Consider the following 5,641-nt stretch of genomic DNA (forward strand, 5'->3'; position numbering starts at 1 on the left):
ATCCACAATAAAATTTCTGAGTTCTGTATCAATCTGTGTTGTTGTTTGTTTATTTTTATCTTTTATTTTTCATAGGAAGATAACTTACTCTCATTTTTAATAAATGTGCTTATAAACCAAGGACAAGCTATTTATAGCTGTATTTATAAACTGCTTACTACTGACTATTGATATTGGGACAAGGCTTTATAAAGCATGAACTGACTATTTAATAATGAGTGCAGTTATTATAAAGTGTTATCAATGAATTTGCTAATGTTAACAAATTAGACATTATTTTACAGTGTTATCAAATCCTTAAATGACTCATAAGCATTTGTGAAAGTTCTGCTTGCATTACAGCTTAGTATTGATCTGTGAGCTGAACAGATTTACTGTTACATCCATGAGATTATGTAAATTAAAATAAATATAATGTCACAGGATGTCATAGGTCAGTATCAAATGAGTTTGAAATTATTATTTGCAGCACAAATAAGGTTTTTTTAGGATTTTTAAAAATCCCTAAAACTGTCAGAAAAAGGTTAAGGCCTAAGCTATTTCTATGTGAGTGGCTAATTTTATTTTTGTTTTTATAATTGTAATACACAAACTATGAAATTATACAAAATGTATAAAAAGATAAATAAATAAATACGCACACATTAAAAAAGCAGCCAAGTCGAATGAGTTTCCTTTTTTATATAGATTAAAATTGAAGACAGAAACAAGTGGTAAATGTGGTCACTTTAATATTCAAATCCAGTAGATCCAGTTTATGTTCACGTGGCTGTTTTCGTTTATATTCGCCAAGCTATTATGTGTTTTGAAATAATCTTGTCCGTGATGTGTTCGTTCGTACGACGAAAGGCAGAATCCTGCAGCTCCAGAGATATGTTATTCTGCCAGTCGCGCTTTCAAATAGTCTTGCACACTTAAACAGGTCACAAACACCTGCATTTAGCTCTTGTTGTGTTACAATGGGTTTATTGTGTGCATTTGTGGTAATATTTTATTTAAAAAAGCTCTTAAACAAGAATAAATTAGTTTGTTTTGAGCTGGACACTGTACGCGCTGATCGGAGGCGGTGATTTCAGATAGGCAGCTGCAAATATTTCATTTTCACACAAACAGTTCAAAAACATCTTAATTTAGCTCTTGGTGTGTTCTAATTGGTTGATTGTGTGATATCGCTGTAATAATTTATTTTTAAAAGCTTTAAAACAGGAATAAATTCGTTTTCTCTGAGCTCTTTACTCCAGACGCTCGTGATCACAGCGGTGATTCATCTCTCCTATTTCTCACGTATCTCTGGCCAGAAATAATTTATCCATGAGCCCTGAACCGGTAATAATCAGATATGTTGGTTTAGCTTGTCAGTGTGAATTAAATCTAAGTATTTGTTTGTATTTTTAACCGATTTAAAAGTGAAAGTAAAAGTTCGGGAATTGAACCTGTAGGGGCGCAATTTCTCTCAGACAATGGAAGTCTGAAGCACATATACTCAAACAGAGGGACAGCGTGAGATGAGATGTCTGACAGTTTTTTAATTTTCTGTTATCCATACAGTGTTGTAAAGTCGTGAAACTATGCATATTTCCTCAGAATGACTTTTTCATCTGTATGAAAAAATTATTTGACGTGTTTGGAAGCTGCAATTTAAAAATACAATAATGATTCCCTTTGTAAGGTCATTTAAAAAAATCACCACGGCAAAACCATTCAAGCTATCCAAAATCCATTCACAATTTAAGTTCCTATCAGAAATACTGATGTGTGTTCAGAGTTTTGTGAAATTCTAAGTATGTTATTTGCCTCAAAATCACCTGAGAAGTATTCCAGTTTGACATGTTGCCACGGCAACAATTTTTTAGATATCAATATCCCCCTTGCAGATTTATATCGGCTGTGTTTTAACATTATTCTGATGAAGTTTGAAGCAAATCGAGTAATAATAAGATGCTGAATTCAAATCATTTTGAAAATGACACACTTCCTTCTGCCAGTTGGTGGCGCTATAACTTTGACTCCTAATAGTCACATATATGCGATCGACATCATACAACGAATAATCTGATGAAGTTTGATTAAAATCAGGAAATGTATGTGGACGGTATTAGACACTTCCTGTTTCTCATTTCTCGCCATAATTTCAACGCCTCGCCACGAGCAAACCGTTCGAGATATCAAAAATCCCCTGGCAATTTTTCATCCCCAGTGTCTTGAGATCATGTTGACCAAGTTTGGCGGCAATCGAGAAAAAAACCTATGACAAGTATTTCAAATTCCAGAGCATGCGCTTTTTACATAACTCTAAATAGCTGACTTCCTGTTGGGTGGAGCCTATGACATGCAATACGAAAGTTGTTCGGCACGATGAGATCTATATGTGTACTGAGTTTCATATGAATATGATAAATGTTCAAATTCAGATGTGTTCAGGGCAGGACTTTTATCGAACATGTGAGGTTTGGGGAGGATTGGACATTTTATGCCTGAGTTACAACAACATCCTATTTCATGGCGAAACAATGAAATTTGTCAGGCCGCCATGGACACGCCCTTTAACGAAACCTCAAGATCTTCGCAATTTAAGATCGCAAAAGGCTTTAGATTACACTGACCAAGTTTGGTGTTGATCTGAATAAATATCTAGGAGGAGTTCGTTAAAGTACAACCCCTGAAAATGGCCATAACAACACTAATTTTGGAGAGAAAATTCCAAATAACTGACTTCCTGTTGGGATTCGGACTTCGTACCAAGAGACTTTTTCGTAGATATTGGTGTGTTACATGTGTGTACCGATTTTTGTACATGTACGTGAAACATAGCTCAAGGCGCACTCCGTTTAAAGTGTATACGCACTCCGTTGAAAGTGTATAGGTGGCGCTATCGAGCCATTTTGCCACACTCGATGGAATATTGGCCTTCAGATCTGTCCAGGCCAGGACCCTTATCACACAAGTGAAGTTTGGGCAAGATCGGACATTTTATGCCTGAGTTATAACATCTTTTATTCCCATGGCGAGACATTGAACTTCATCACGGCGCCATGGACACACCTTTTAACAAAAACTCAAGATCTTCACAACTAAACATCACACAGGTCTTTAGATTAGACTGACCACAAAAAAGACATTGATGTCATAAAATTTCTAGGAGTAGTTTGTCGCAGTGTAAAATATGTAACTTCCTGTTGCCAATAGGTGGCGCTATGACTATAACTGAATATTGGCATGTAGATCTGTTCAGGTCAAGAGTCTTATCCAACATGTGAAGTTTGGGGCAGATTGGACATTGTATGTCTGAGTTACAGCAACTTCCTTTTTCATGGCGAAACATCGAAATTTGTCAGGCCGCCATGGACCCGCCCTTTAACGAAACCTCAAGTCCTTCGCAATTTATTATCGAAAAGGGCTTTAGATTACACTGACCAAGTTTGGTGTTGATCTGAATAAATCTCTAGGAGGAGTTTGTTAAAGTACAACCCCTGAAAATGGCAAAAACAACAGCAATTTTGAAGGGAAAATTCAAAATAACCGACTTCCTGTTGGGATCCGGATTTCGTACCAAGAGACTTTTTTGTAGGTATTGGAGTGTTACATGTGTGTACCAATTTTTGTACATGTACGTGAAACATAGCTCGAGGCGCACTCTGTTGAAAGTGTATAGGTGGCGCTATAGAGCCATTCTGCCACACCCGGTGGAATATTGGCCTGAAGATCTGTTCAGGCCAGGACTCTTATCACACATGTGAAGTTTGGGGAAGATCGGACATCTTATGCCTGAGTTATAACATCTTTTATTCGCATGGCGAGACATCGAACTTCGTCGCGGCGCCATGAACAAGCCTTTTAACGAAAACTCAAGATCTTCACAACTGAACATCGCACAGGCCTTTAGATTAGACTGACCACAAAAAAGACATTGATGTCATAAAATTTCTAGGAGTAGTTCGTCGCAGCGTAAAATATGTCACTTCCTGTTGCCAATAGGTGGCGCTATGACTATAACTGAATATGGGCATGTCAATCTGTTCAGGTTCGGAGTCTCATCAAACATGTGAAGTTTGGGGCAGATTGGTCATTGTATGTGTGAGTTAAAGCAACTTCATTTTTCATGGCGAATCATCGAAATTCGCCAGGCCGCCACGGACACGCCCTTCAACGAAAAGTCAGGATCTTCGCAATTTAACATCGCAAAGGCCTTTAGATTAGGCATACCAAATTTGGTGATGATTTGAAGAACTCTCTAGGAGGAGTTCGTTAAAATACAACACATGGAAATGACCAAAATTACACAAAATATGCTCATAATATTAAAAATAACCGACTTCCTGTTGGGTTTAGAATTTCGCTCCAAGAGTCTTTTTTGTAGGTATTGGTGTGTTACATATGTGTGCCAATTTTCGTGCATGTACGTGAAACATAGCTGGAAGGCTGTTGATTTTCTTGGTATAGGTGGCGCTGTCGAGCCATTTTGCCACACCCTCTTCTGAATCCTATATCAGACGAAAATTTTCACCAGGTTTGACGAGTGTGCAAAGTTTCATGACTTTTTGAGCATGTTAAAGCCCTCAAAAATGCGATTCATTCGGGAGAAGAAGAAGAAGAAGAAGAAGAAGAAGAATAATAATAAAAAACAAAGCAGATACAAGAGGGTCCTCGCACCTCGGTGCTCGGGCCCTAATTAAAGCTGCAAGCAGCGATGAACGGGCCCTCGCACCCGGCTAACCGGCAGCGAGTGGCTTAAGTTAATAGATGAACGCTGAGAAATATGCGTTTAAACTCACAAATATAAGTAGAATATATCAATGTTTATTCCATATATGTGCCAATCTTCCTGTTGCCAGCAGGTGGCGCTATCATTATAATGGAATATTTGCCTTCAGATGTGTTCAGGGCAGGACCCTTATCACACAAGTGAAGTTTGGGCAAGATCGGACATTTTATGCCTGAGTTATAACAACATCCTATTTCATGGCGAAACATCGAAATTTGTCAGGCCGCCATGGACACGCCCTTTAACGAAACCTCAAGATCTTCGCAATTTAAGATCGCAAAAGCCTTTAGATTACACTGACCAAGTTTGGTGTTGATCTGAATAAATCTCTAGGAGGAGTTTGTTAAAGTACGACTCCTGAAAATGGCCAAAACAACACTAATTTTGCAGAGAAAATTCTAAATAACTGACTTCCTGTTGGGATTCGGATTTCGTACCAGGAGACTTTTTCGTAGATATTGGTGAGTTACATGTGTGTACCGATTTTTGTACACGTACGTGAAACATAGCTCGAGGCGCACTCCGTTTAAAGTGTATACGCACTCCGTTGAAAGTTTATAGGTGGCGCTATCGAGCCATTTTGCCACACTCGATGGAATATTGGCCTTCAGATCTGTTTAGGCCAGGACCCTTATCACACAAGTGAAGTTTGGGCAAGATCGGACATTTTATGCCTGAGTTATAACATCTTTTATTCCCATGGCGAGACATCGAAATTCATCACGGCGCCATGGACACACCTTTTAACAAAAACTCAAGATCTTCACAACTAAACATCACACAGGTCTTTAGATTAGACTGACCACAAAAAAGACATTGATGTCATAAAATTTCTAGGAGTAGTTTGTCGCAGTGTAAAATATGTAACTTCCTGTTGCC

The sequence above is a fragment of the Carassius gibelio genome, chromosome A19 (assembly GCF_023724105.1).
Source record: "Carassius gibelio isolate Cgi1373 ecotype wild population from Czech Republic chromosome A19, carGib1.2-hapl.c, whole genome shotgun sequence".
Classification (NCBI taxonomy): domain Eukaryota; kingdom Metazoa; phylum Chordata; class Actinopteri; order Cypriniformes; family Cyprinidae; genus Carassius; species Carassius gibelio.